Source organism: Phaethon lepturus, unplaced genomic scaffold (genome assembly GCF_000687285.1).
Source record: "Phaethon lepturus isolate BGI_N335 unplaced genomic scaffold, ASM68728v1 scaffold3582, whole genome shotgun sequence".
NCBI classification, from domain to species: domain Eukaryota; kingdom Metazoa; phylum Chordata; class Aves; order Phaethontiformes; family Phaethontidae; genus Phaethon; species Phaethon lepturus.
In genome coordinates, this window is record NW_010522436.1 from 85486 (window position 1) to 99712 (window position 14227).

General features: G+C 34.7%; 1 protein-coding gene across 1 annotated transcript in view; it reads right to left on the bottom strand.

Annotated features, from left to right (window-relative positions):
* The window catches only part of ALDH1A1 (aldehyde dehydrogenase 1 family, member A1), a 53814-nt gene extending 39875 nt beyond the window's left edge, over nt 1-13939 (bottom strand). The window contains exon 1 of the mRNA XM_010281802.1: nt 12794-13939. The gene's annotated coding sequence lies outside the window, so the exon portion shown is untranslated. The remainder of the gene's footprint in view (nt 1-12793) is intronic.
* Between the last annotated feature and the right edge of the window lie 288 nt (nt 13940-14227).

Genomic DNA, 14227 nt, shown 5'->3' on the forward strand with positions numbered 1-14227 from the left:
CCCCCCCCCCCGCCTTTTTTCTGAATGACTGCCAGACTATCTTCCCAGTTCCCACAGTCTGGGTGTCTCCATCCTCCAGCAATAGGGGACAGGTGACTTACTCATTGTGTAATGATGAGATTGTAATCACAGTAGTAAGAAATTCTGGTCCATAGGTTTCTACAGAAATAGACTTTGCCCTTCAAAATACATATATTTGATCACAAAGAAATCTAACTATTATCTTGTAGTAGACATGCTCAAAGCTATGTAGATCAGATAAGTCTGCATATATTTAGCTTGGACCACCTCTAATGCAGGACAGTGCAAAAATTTGCAGGTAAACAGACAGTAGATGTTCTCTACTTTTGCTTTTTGTCTTTTATGGCTCTGGGAATGTTCCAAATTGCATCTCTTTGGCATCTGGTGATCTATCAAAATTACACCTTGAACTGCATAACAATTATGCCTTCTAAAAGGTAGCATAATAACTTAACCTCCAAAAAGTTATAACTAGTATAATTCAAAACACTTAAGGTGAATAAACTTCCATGATGACTTAGAGCACTGTTGTGAAAAATTCTCTGGAATAGGAGATGAACAGAATAGGCTGCTGTACTCTGCAGTTTGGTAGCTGCATTATATCATCTGTGAAGCACTGAAGTCAAAATGACAAGATTTTCAGGGCTACTGAGCAAATTCCTTTGGCTTTTGCAGCACAATGAGTATCCTGCATTTCTGAAAATCCAAGCGTTCCTTTTATATAAATATAGGTATCTCGGAGCACAATTAGCAGTTCTTTAGTCATTATAAAATTTCCGTGAGGTATGAACCCGCGGAATGACGCAGCTGACAGATGCATAACTATTTATTTGAGTTTGAAATTTAAACTCACTTAGTGAAAAATCTTTCCTTTTTGCTACATGGATGATAACAGTGTATGAAGAAATGTCCCGGAAGATATTTCTCCATAATGCCTCCACAAACAAGTCTGAACACACATCATAGTACTAACTACTGTTTGGCTGATTCATCCAAACACCTTCACTCCAATAATGTTCAGATCTACATTGAGTTGGTTCACTACAACAAGGGCAGAGGCAGAGCAAGAAGTAGAAAAACTAGTGCTACTAATTTTGTAATCTTGGCATCAAAAGATATTTAATAACTTCTGGATATCAGTGCTTGGGCTGACAGTGGATTCTGTCACGAGATCTATTTTCTGCTGAATCCATCCATAATGACACTTTCGTCCCAAGACACTTTCTGCAGGGAGGGACAAATAAACGTTTCCCCTGCTCCTACACAGAAACCTGTGTAACCACAAGTGGATTATTTTTCATTCATCTAGACCCCCTCACCTGCTGGTGGAGCAAGATCATTTCTTCTGATTTCATACACAGATCAGACACTCTCTTCTCGACTTTATGCTGAAGACAGACTGTCGCAACAAATTTCAGGATAATTTCACCTTTTCACCATAAACCCTTTCACAACAGGCAACAAGGTATGACAACAAAACAGGAAAGAATAGAGCTCCTAGCAAGGAATCTCGGGTCTCAGAGTGGAAAGTCCACAACATCTACTCATTGTTGCATGGGCAGCGGTGCACTAATGCATAACCCTTGAGCGCAGGGGTACCAAGGTGGTACCTGTGGTTATTTTACCTGTGGCTCTGCAAATCCAGTTTGCTGAAGAAAAACAGTCAAAAAACACCTTTAGACAAATAGACATATCTCCAGTCTCTCAGATTTTAGCACGGTGAGACAACACAATATATCATGATTAGCCCAATGGAACGGTGCACACTTCAACAAATCTATGTCGCACCCAAACAGCTATCTATGTCTGAGCTAATTGTACAGCAACTCTCCATAATAGGTGGTGAGGATACTTTAGAGCACAAATCCTCTCACTCCAGTGGAGGTATCTAAAGGAGCTCAGTATCCCAGAAAACTGAACGGTTTCCCATAGGTGAATAATTATTGTTGGTGGCTGTAAAGGAAGTCTACCCATCTACCTCTCATACAGATATGTACTGCCAGGGGAGATGACTTTCACTTTTTTTTCACCCTGTCACCACAGGGAGAGGGCTTCCTATGTATCATTTATGAACTATTATACTGCTTCTGGACTGCAAATAAGCTTAACAATACCCTTCTGTGGATAACAGGCCCTCAGGAGAAGATAAACACATCCTCTCTGCTGAAGAGTCATTGCTCTTTAAAAGATTGACTGGGAGCCCAGGAATTTTTATTTAAAATCTAGGTGGGCTTATCTAGAGCAAAATGCTTTATTAGAAGCCTGTACATCGGTCTAAATAAATTTTTGGAACACACGTCTCTTTTTGCTACCTGGATATTTAATCTCTGTGATCTATAGTTTCTATACCATGTTTCATACTTTGTATTGATTTTTGGGGACAGATGTTTTATCTTTGTGTATAGGGCAATTTGCATATAAAATAATGACTAAAATGCAATCATGAAAACATCATCAAAGAAAAAAATGAAAGGAAATATTAAAGGAACTAGATATTTTGTGGGACAATGAGAGAAAGTGTAAAGTTTCAGGAATTATTAACATAATTTTAAAAAACAGTTAGCTATGGAATGTATTTTGGCCACAGGAAGCCATTTTCTTTGTAATACAAATTAGAAGACTAAGTACAAGCTATTTCAGTATTACAGCATTTCCTAAAAGTTGCAAGAATATTTGGTAACATGTATTATATTTCATTTTCTCAAATTGAAATGACTTGTAATTGCTTTTCTCTCTTGAATTTATCATCAAAAAACTCAGACAAAAGTCAAAGACATAATAGTTTCTGTGAAAAAGGTAATCAAACAAATAAAACCAAATAAAAAGAATTCATTATAGTCTGACGCATCAAAAATGTATCTACCTTTCTGGAAAAGAAGTACATTTTTACAAAATGGAATATTTATGATATAGTTTATGGGATAAACCATACCAAAAAATGTAACTGAGACCTCTAAAAGTCTGTGTCTGCATCTGCCTTAAAATATAGAACATAAGCTATTGTATGTTGCTTGTATCAGTAGAATTTTTCCTACTCTACTAATTCCTCCTTATTATTCAATCATGAAATCAAATATTTGCAAAATTAAGGTCATAGAAACAGTCCATTCATAAATTAGCAACTGGCTAAAGTATGTGTTTTTCACTGAGGCTAAACTAGTTTTCATGTCAACAGGATATTATTCAATTAAAACATTAATAATGGTCTATTGCTTTTCTAACTATTTGTTGAAAGTTAACGGACATTTATATCTCTTTTGCAATAGTGTTTTGAAAAAAACTGGAAAGAATATCTGGCCTGTAAAAATGAGAACTGATAAAAGAACAGCATTATCACAACGTCTTAGTTAATAAATGAGCACAGTTTTATTGACTATAGCTTTAGTCATGGCAGTTTTGGAAGCATAAGATGACTTTTATATTTAGAATACATTTTTGTGATACTGTTATTTTTGTCTCTATTCAATGCTTAAAAAATGTGACATTAAATAAAATTTATTTTGCATGAGTCAGAACAACAAATTTATTCCTGTTTTTCCTGTTAAAAATTAAACTAACTTTTTAAAACCCTTTTTTGTCAATACACAGATTAAATAAAAAAAAGTAATAAGTAATGAAATAGTTTGAAGTTTCCTCAAATAATTGATTATGAACAAGGAGGTAGATTTTATGCCGCAGGTCACAGACAAAAGCTCTTATCAGTGAAAATCATGAATAATTTGATGCAAATCAATGGAGTTCATGCAAGTGCAAAACTAGTCAGGGTTAGATCAGAATCAGACCCAACACTAGTTATTAACCTGCATTGTTAGCAACAATTACTGCCAAGTAATTTTCAGCATTTCCTCCATGAACCTTTGTTTCAAAGCCAAGATTTAGACAGCCTCAATTGATTTTACATAATTGCTATGTGTGCTTTATAAGCCTGTGTGTAGTGATTGTGTTTGTCAGTTATGAAAGCCTCACATGTAAAAATAACCCTCTTTCTACTTTTGAAGTTTTAAAGAATTTCTAAAAAAAGTCATTACAAAACTAAAAAAAAAAAATTCATTGTTATATTTATCCTAGCACTTTTTTGATATATAAAAATAATTTTCTAAATGTGTATTCCTTAATTACCTTGTATCACTTTTTATTATTCCTAATTTTAGTATTTGATATTAATAATCAGCATGATTATAACTGCAGTGTTTTTGAAGGAATTACTTTTGTGTCTTGTGATATAGGATGTATTGGACCCTGAGATGTCTGCCTTGAAAATACGAAAAACCTTCTCACTTAAAAGCCAGTGTGCATTTTCCATACATCATGCTAGTAAACTTCTAGGACATGATTTGAAACTAGCTGCTAGTAGAAGAAATCAAAAGGATGTCTACTGAAGTTACAATTAAACTCATGTAAAACTAATATGAAATCAATAACAGTTCGTCTGTGTCACCTTGTTCCCTCCCTGCTCCAACTTGCTTTTACCACGATTTTTCTCAGAAAGTTCCTACAGAGTTGTCTAGAAACCACCCATACGGGTAAGTAATGTTGTGGTCAAAACTCATCTTTATAACATTTGAAGTGGAATGAGAAATGCTAGGAAAGAACCAGATTTGCAGTTGGAATATGAGTTACTAGAAACAAAAAATAACTTGGCACAGTGATTCATCATACAACATTTCCAAATTGACTGCGACACTCAAGCACTTTCCTTGTGTTGTAATGCCAATGGAGCATTTCCAACTCCTCTGTTTCCCAACTGTTTAGTTTAACTTAAACAAACAAACAACTAACACAAACCAAGACCTCTCTTTACTTTTAAATTTCAGGGAGGTTTCTGTGAGTGTTGTCAGAGGTTAGTTTTTCTAATGAAAAGTGGACTTTAACCAGATCGTAGATATGTGCATACATGTGCTCTGGAGGACTGGGGCTTAGAATCTAAATCCCAATATAGAATAAAACTTTTGCAGCACATTATGAAGAGTCTGTTTTCCTGTTAGAACCTACTCTCCTTTTAAGGTAATTAGTAAGATTAACATTATCCCCTGTCCTGTAACTTATATCTTAATTTCAAGTTTAGATGTAGTGAGTTGACCACATTAGCTTGTAATTTGTAATTCCCAGTTTTCTCTACTTTGTCATGTTTATAATCCAATCCTCTTGTGTTTGTTGATAGAAGTATTCTACTAGTGTACATACGCTACTCATTAGCATCATTGCTAAGTGAGAATTAACAGCTAAAACACTTTACTATGATTTTTAGAAAGATGATGTGATTAGTCTAGCTTCCACTGAATGCTGTCAAGAGCTTTCCCATTGTCTTGCAAAGGAGTAGTTTTAAGTCCTGTGGACCATTTAATTAAATAATTGCATTTAAAAAGGAATATGTGTTGTGACAAATTTGAAGTATATTAGTTTTTCCTGTAAGATCCCTTGAACTAAGGATTGAATAAAGATGATAACATCCTAGTACAAGAAATCATATAAATAACATACACTTCGGGAACTTATTTCCTGCTTTGTTGCAGAAATATGTTAGCCAGCAGATTTACAAATGCAAACCCAGTAACAGTAAATCTTGGAAGGAGCCAAGCTTACAGCGAAAACCACATCCCTGCATGTGGTGTGTGGCAATATTCACTTTTCTTCTAAAATTAGAAATATGTTTTGTGGATCTGTAATATATATGTGCATTTGTGTATATATAGATAGATAGATAGATTATTGCAGACACTGACAGAACTAGATCCACTTTTTGAGATGTATTCAGTAAATATGTTTCATGTCCCTTCTAAGAACAAAAATAGAAAAAAGAAAAAAAAATCCTTTCTCTAGGGGGTGAGAATGTTTGACCTGGAAACAGCGTAGTCCAATAAAATGCAACAGTACTTAACTACTTTATTATAATTCTGAGAAAAAGAAAAGTTTCAAGTATTTTCAGATTGTTACAAAATTTCTATGAGACAGGAGCAACAAAACCATTTCTCTCTCTAATTTTCATTATTTTTTTTGTCAGAGAGGTGTAGGGTATGTTCTGCTTTTCTTTCCGTAAACACCTTTTGAAAAGTACCTTTCAGTCCCACACTGCTTTTCATTTTGTTTGATTTCAAGTAACTTTAGGCTAATGCTCCAAAGCTTGCTCTGATCACCAGTGGAGCCAGGCCACTGGTAATCTATATAATTAAGAATGTAAATAAAACTCTTTTTTACACAATTTGTGTGTAACATCATCTGGTTGCTGCTGCCAAAATGTCCCAAGAAAAGAAACAAATTCAGACCTTTAAAGCAAATCTCAGAGGATTTTAATATTTTTTTAAAGTTTTAAAATAAAATGAGGTCTATTTTGGTTTGACCAATCCATTTACTAGAGAGCAGAGTAATTAAAAACAACTTCTTGGTTCTGTCACTTTGTGTAAGGAAAAATATGAGGGCTGAGAACATCAAGGTTTCTTATTCCCAAGAAAAATCAGTACATGTTTATAAAATTTGAGTGCATTTTTCAACACCCTGCTGAGCTTGGTATTTTGACTGACTTATTGCTTTGGTAGTGAGAATGTTAAGCTTTATGCACAATAATTATGCTTATACTAAGAACTCAAAAAATTCTAAGAATTATACATTACCTGGGTGATAACCCAAAGTTTTATTCTGTGGTCGTGATAATGATAGTAATAAATTGAATTTTACCTGGATGATTAGCAGATTTTGGAGAAAACAGAGAGGCAAAAATCAGTCAAAGGCAGGAGACAGTTACTATTTATTCCTTACAACTTTTCCCTGAAAAACAAGTTACATGTAGCTGAAGTTATAAATTCGGCTTGAACAATTAAAACACTGCTACTTTTTCTTGTTTAGTTAGCTTGTCAAACTCCACTGACACAAAAATTTTGCAGACATTATTTGTTCTTTCACAACCAACATAAATTCACCGTTGCTTTGCCCAGGATAAGGTTTGCATGAAACGACTCCTTTCCTATCATTGCCAAGAAAGATTTACAATTTCACCTGGAAACTAAACAAAATTCTGAAGTTATCTCAAAGTTTCACCTTGATTTTTTTATTAATTCAGCATAGGCAGTTATAAAAACTTTTACCAAATCAGAAGACAAAAAAAGGGATATATTGAAAGGAGCAGCAGTGTAGAAAAGAGAGGCTTTCAAACTATATGCAAGCTAAAACTTCTTAGAACACTAATGAAGATAAAGAAAAGTTTGATGAGATGAAGACTTAGCTACTTTGGTCTCAGATATGCCTTAGAATCAAAGAGAATTGTATATATCAAAATATTTAAACAAGCTGGGAAAATGTAGGCAACATTATTAGAAAAGACCTCAATAGGAAATTTGGGTTTCTTAGTTTGTATTTTCCCACTATAGGTTAATGATGGCCAAATCCTCCTTTCACCACCTAAGTGGGAGCACAAGCAGACAATTCATGTTCTCTTTCAGTACATAAATGTCCATACCTCTGTGACGTGCATTTTGAAGAGGAATATTCCCAAAGCCACTGTACAATTTGTCAGTTGCTAAGAGCTGGGGCTCAAGCTGCAGCAGATGCATTTTTTAAATCTGTTTTCTTCTGTTTTACTCTAGTCAGTTAATCACTGTGATTGCGGTTATACAGGGGCTCTAGAAATTCTTTTTAACACTGAAACTTCTCATTTATCTCTTTCATTTCTCTTCAGTAAATCTGCCTTTCCTCTGTCTTGTTTTAAATCACTCCATTAAACTGTAAGTGGTGATGCTGGCAGCTAGAATACACTATACAATATGTTCAATTTTCTTCTCTCACAAGTAACTCTCATACATTGATGCAACTGCAGTATCAGGATGGAGTCTACCATCTGCGAACCCTTACACTTTGTGATCTGTTTTTCACAAGACTCACTTTTTCAATCTTTCATGAATACAAGCTCTTTCAGCCTTCAGTTTTTCAGCAAAATCCAGGTAGATGATTTCTTGTTGGAAATCAAATGAAAAAATAATAATAAAAAAGATGTTTGTAATAATTATGTAGTACCTGTGCAATACCTGTCTAATATCTTCCCAAGATTGTAAGTTCCTAGAAACAGAAACCTATCTCTTCATTCATTTATTTGTAAAGTGTCCTGCATTGCCAAGGCCATTTAATTAATAGTGGAACAGAATATTGTCATATTTTTGTGAAAAGCAGGGAAAATTCTCTTTCTGCTCAGGATCATTCTCAGGAAAGCTACAGATTATCTATTTTCTGAGGGTAAATTACATGAGGTTCAAGTGCTGTAATTTGCAATGAAGAGGAAGAACAATTGCAAGATGAGAGCAGGTTCATCTATCTAGAAAAGTCATGTAAGTTCATATTAAGTCAAAGGGGACTATTAAGATGTCACTTAGTATGTAAGTAAATTTATCGATACATTTAGTACTCACAGTTTAGCAATGTTCAGTGTTTGGAGAATTGCATTTTCAATTCACCTAATACAATCTAAAATATTTAATCATAGACAGCAGTTTTTGGTTGGAAGGATAATCAACGTAAGAAGCTCTGAAAGACAAAGTGCATGTGTTGTTTTGACGATATTAGCCTCATGATTTATTTTCCTATTTCTTCTCTTTGTGACAGCATGTAAAACAAAATAACATGAACATTTTATTAGATTGGACTATAGTGCCTTGTCTGGTTTTAGTGTAGCTACAGTTGTACAAATAATGCAGTTAAATGCAAGTCAACAACAAATCTGCACATTTTTGTGTGGGGTTTTTTTAATGAGGATGGAGGAATAGCTATCTGGCCATGCTACCTCTGTGGAAACTGCAAGAATGAAATTAAAAGTAGTGAAGTTTCGATAAAGCATTTAAAATCCGTTCCTTTTGTGTGTTATCCAATCCCTAATTTTGTCATGAACTGAACTGTAGAGTCAGTTAAAGAATATACACTGAAACATTTTCTTAAGGTTATGCATTTTTGTACAACATTTCATTGTTCAGTTTACCCTACAAAGACCACAAAGAGTATTTCTTAAAATAAGTCATGGCAATTTGTTTTGGAAAAAGTTTTAAAATTCCAAACACATGAGAATGTCATAACTTTACAAATATTTGCAAATAAATGTTCTCTGTCTTCTTTTTCATTTTCCCCCAGACCTGACCACAAAAGAAAGTAAGTTGCTTTCTTTCATCTAAAAAGATAGTACTTCTTAGGGCTTTACACTATCTTTACTAGTTTTGGAATAATTATTAATGCTAATAGAAGTTAGAGCATAAGACAAATTGAATTCTTTTACTCAAATTCAGGCTTAAGCAACATGTTGACAATCAAGAAAAGATACTAACCTGAGTATTATGTTAAGAAATTTTGTCAAATAGATTTGTGCCTGTAGCTGGACAGCCAATACAGAAAATTCAGCATGAATATTCGTGGTAGAAAGTGCTTTACCTGATGGTGAGCATTTGTAGAAGGGGGGACTCTATGTAATGTCACACAGTAGATTAAAAAGGGAGTGTTTGTGAAAAGGGATGGTCAGAGTTCAGGAAAGGAAAGGATATTTTGTGTGGGTGACTCCATTACTGTAAGAGTCTGTCTGCTATTTGTCCTAATAATTTCAGATATTTCTCTCCATGATTAAAATATAAAAGCACTCAAATATCTCTGGATGAAAGATGAAAAAAATTTCTTTATATTTTTTTTGCTGTTGTATGAAGATGGAAAAAGAAAATACTATCCCCTGAGACACAGACACCATCCAAAATCTTAATGAGAATTTTTATCTAGATCCCTCTATTTTTTTCAGTCAAAAAGGAGAAGAAAAAAACAAGCAAAACAAGAAAGAAACCCCCCATACCCCAACAGAAAGCAAATGTCAGTTAACAGTTAGAATAATCACATTGTATTGCATAAGGTTTAAAACTAGAAATATGTCAGCCACATTATTCCTTGAAATAACGGTTTGCTTTACAGAAACAAATCATCTTTCAGAAGACATGTGTCAATGAGAGTAAATTATTTACAGTGGCAGAGTCTGTGCATGATGTTGTCGTCGAGCACAGCTTCCTCACCTAAAGGTGTGGCTGGTTCATGTATCTGCTGGGACCTTGCAGTCCTTTCTCAATGTTTTCCATTTCATTTGTGAAGTTAGAAGAGGACATGCATATTTCCAGCTCTTCTCACCCAAATTCCTCGCTATCTAATCCTTTTTCAGTGTCCCTATTAGCACACTAAAGGTTATAAACCATCATTTTTTTCTGCTGAAATTCTGGCCTCTGAGGAAACTAGCAATCTGATTAATATTCTGCATTTTCCTAAGATAGTACATAAGATGACTCTGTTTGATGATAGTTATTATTGTTCTATATTTAGCCTGAATAAATTCTTTGAGATCATGAATTATACTTGAACAGTGGGGGCTTTATTGCCTTTATGTTTTCAGTACCTCTTTTCTGTTTTCCTGGATGTCTTTGTCTAGGTAGCAGTGTTAGTTTTTATGTATTATTTAGCAATCTGTCTAAATATATAAGCAATGCATTTTTAAATATTTCTTAGTCTGAGTTTTAGTTCTGAGGTGAATTTTAACATTATATCAACTCCAAAAATACCATTGTTTCAAATGCCCAAAATACCATTTTTTCATCCTATATGTATATTCTTTCTGAATCTATCTCTATATGTCTCAAGAATAAGGCAAAATCAGCTGCAATACAATCATAAACATTGATAACACATGATAAGCTGTCATCACACCAGAATGATTTTCAGCAGTTTTTAGTACCAAAGGTATTAATGCACTTAAAGCAACGTTTCTTAAAGGATAATTTCTAAAACTATTGGCTTTATGCTTTTGCAATATTTCATGTTAGATAAACACAGGTATGAATAGCTATGTGCCACGAACTCCCACAGGACACAGCCACCCTTGCGTTACCTGTGCATTTTAAAAGACACTTTGCTCTTGGTTCTGTAGCTGTTTATTATCTGATTCTGCATTCTGCAGTTTTGACAAAGCCTCATACGCAGTACAGCTGAAACTGAGCTTGCTGTGGAAACTCTGTCCGGACTAAAATCTCACAGATAGCAGTGAATTGAAAACACTCAGGACTCTGGATTCCTCTTTGCGTTACATAATAACCTTCTAGAGCCATTCCACCCAGCTCGTTACAAATACTTGCCCTCGTTTATGACATACGAAAGTGGTTCGTTTCAGACCACAGCACTACCTTTCTCCTGCTCTTGCCATGCCAGTATACATGTTGATGGAAGGAAGACAAGTGGTTTGTGTGCGTTGCAGGGAAAAGAGTGCTGTTACAGGCATGGAGCATTTTCAGGGGCCTGGCACATCAGTTTTCCATGGGGAAAGCAAGAAGGGCTGACAGAAACTATCGTTCTGATCTCTGCATGTGGGGGGATAAATATGTTTTCTCTTGTAAAATCACCAGTCTGTTTACTATATGTGTCATAGAACTGCAATTATTTTCTACCTGTCTAAAAGCATGCATTTGCTAGGTATCTGTTGGATAGATGTTAGATTAATTTAGTTTTACTATTTTCCCTACTATTTTACTTTCTGACCAAACAATGGTTTTATGTGTGAGTCCATATGTGTTTTATGGCTTCCTGAAGATGCTTCAGCATCCGTGTAGAACTGGGATTGATATAATCTCAGATGTCAAAACTGCATAAAATTGTGAATGTCATTCAGTGTACAGATTTATAATGCCCTGGATTTTTATTAAATCACAGGTTTATACCTTTTTCTTACACAACTCTCACATTGTGATCTACACTGTTTATAGAAAGAAAAAGATGTGTAAAATAAACAGTCTTAATCATCACTATCGAAACAGAGGTGTTACTGTAAGTTCTTTAATTACGTGGAAAAAGAAAAGTATTTTTCATTTCTAGTGTAAAATACACCAACATCCATTACTGCATTTTTGCATTGCTATATAAAGCAAATATCATAAGGATCAAATCTGTCTTTCCTCAGTGGTTCTAATAGAGTTTGCACATAATTGTACCAATATTTGGGGAAGGGAATAATCAATATGTTAACCATAAACTGTAGAAAACCCCTAAACTTAGTGCAACATCTCTTTATTTGGTCTCATGTTTGTCCAGCTAGAAAGTCCCTCACACACCCCCAAAAGAAACTGCCAAGGATGTCTTTTTGAGGGGATATTACCTTCTCCAATGCTTTAACTTTCTTGTATGTTCTGATAATCAAGCTTATACTTTGTCTTTCATTACAAGTTCCTTTTGTGCCTCATTAGTCTGATGATTTCTCTGCCATAAAGAGATGTTTTTGGCAAAAAATAAATTATTTTTTCTTAACATATATAATGACATTTTGATTGAGTACTTTCAATGTTTCTCTTTCTTCCCTGTTTTCAAATAGAGGTTTCATACTGTTTCCTGGATATCAGATTTCAAAAAGACTACTGGAATTCTTTTTATTTCAAATCATATTTGCAGTAGCATTGCTAATTAATGGAAAAATTATTAACACTAATTACTGTCACACATCTTCATATGCATGCAGGCACATACATACGAAATTAGCAATTTAATGTCACCACTGCCTTAAATTTGTCTGTTGATAGTTCATGAATCTTACACAGATCTCTTTGAAGGTGTAAACTTTATGTATTTATATATTTACTTATACATATATAAACATACAAGCACACACAGACACATACATTTTTTATACAGGCATGTATTTTTGTATTAGCTGCACAGTTACACCTATTTCTTCTGAGCATGCATTTCATCCAAACAGTACCATATGTAGTCAATCAAAAATGCAAGGCCTTACCTTTACAATCAGGGCTTGATTTCTTAGATCTGCTATATTTCACTTCCACAGCACACTCTGCCTTAAGGTCTGTGATCAGCACTACAGTCAGAGTACCAGGCATGACCTCTATATATACACAATTCAGTAATAGCAACAAGTGAATACTTAGATTCTTACTTCAGTTCCACATTTATCAAGTGATATTACTCATAGAAAGAGATCCTTCAAGCAAACACTTAATCTGCATTGAGTTGGGAGTGATCTTGATGATACACTTGGGAAAAAAAAGAAGCTTATTGTACAACACAGCAGATGAAAATACCCGCAGCCATTGCACGTACCACTCATTCTGTTAACCATGTAATATACATTGTCATTTTGACGTGTAGACTATTTCTCTTCCTCTATCACCTCCATGTCAATCCAATTCACTCATTCTTGCCAATGATGAAATGAAAAAAAAAAAAAAAAAGAAAAGGAAACACGGAAAGATTGTTATCCTAGATCTGCATTTGCGGAACATTTTAAAGCCAGTTAGATTAACCATTGGGAAGATGTTAGTCTAGATAAGAGAATCCCCACTGGTTTTCTGTCTCCCGTAGACAATGAAATCACATAGTTGTGTCTGTGCCTCTCTGTTTTGGATTGTTCTATTTTAACACATAACAGATTGAGGGCTGCCTACTATTCCTAATTAACTCAAGTTAAACTAATGAGAGAGAGAGGGTGGAGGGAGTGCCAAAAAGAGAAAAGAGATCATGAGTTGGAAGAGATTGAATTACAACTTAAAGGGATGGAGAAAGGAAAAGAAAAAGGAGGGAGGGGGAGGAGGTGCAGATACAGTTAGGCTGAAAAGTAGGGGAAAAGAAGGGCCTGAGAACAGATTTGCCCTTCATTTCCAAGAAAAGGCAAAGATGCCTTGCAAAAACGTCAAAGAAATACAAGAAATCCCACACTGTACTGAAGTCAGATTCTTGCTTCTTGTTAGGAAATACTTCAGCACCCACTGGAGAACAGCTCAGATTCCAAAATCCAGCTATTGCTCTGCTATCAACAGCTTTCTCTGGCATGTACCCACAATTTATTGATGTAGTTATTTTTGCCAACAAAATACCATGTAAACTACTCATGGAAGAAAGTGGTCTGTTCTTTCTAAGCTTCACAAAAAATGCCAGGGAAATGTCAGGTTTTGTTGTACTCTACCAAACAAATTTAAATGTAGTTTTCCTTACACTAGGAGTTAGAAATAGGCACACAGGCACAAAGAGGCAGGTAGAACTGAATGATCCCAGCATAAAAAAAAAGTGTTATCGTCTCAGCTATGCATAGAATAATTCCTATACTTTATGTTCATGCATAAGAGGTTTTTACTCTTCACTTTTACTGTTATAAGTAATTTTGTGTGTAGACATCTTTATATAGAATATATTACAGCACACTTTCTGATAGACC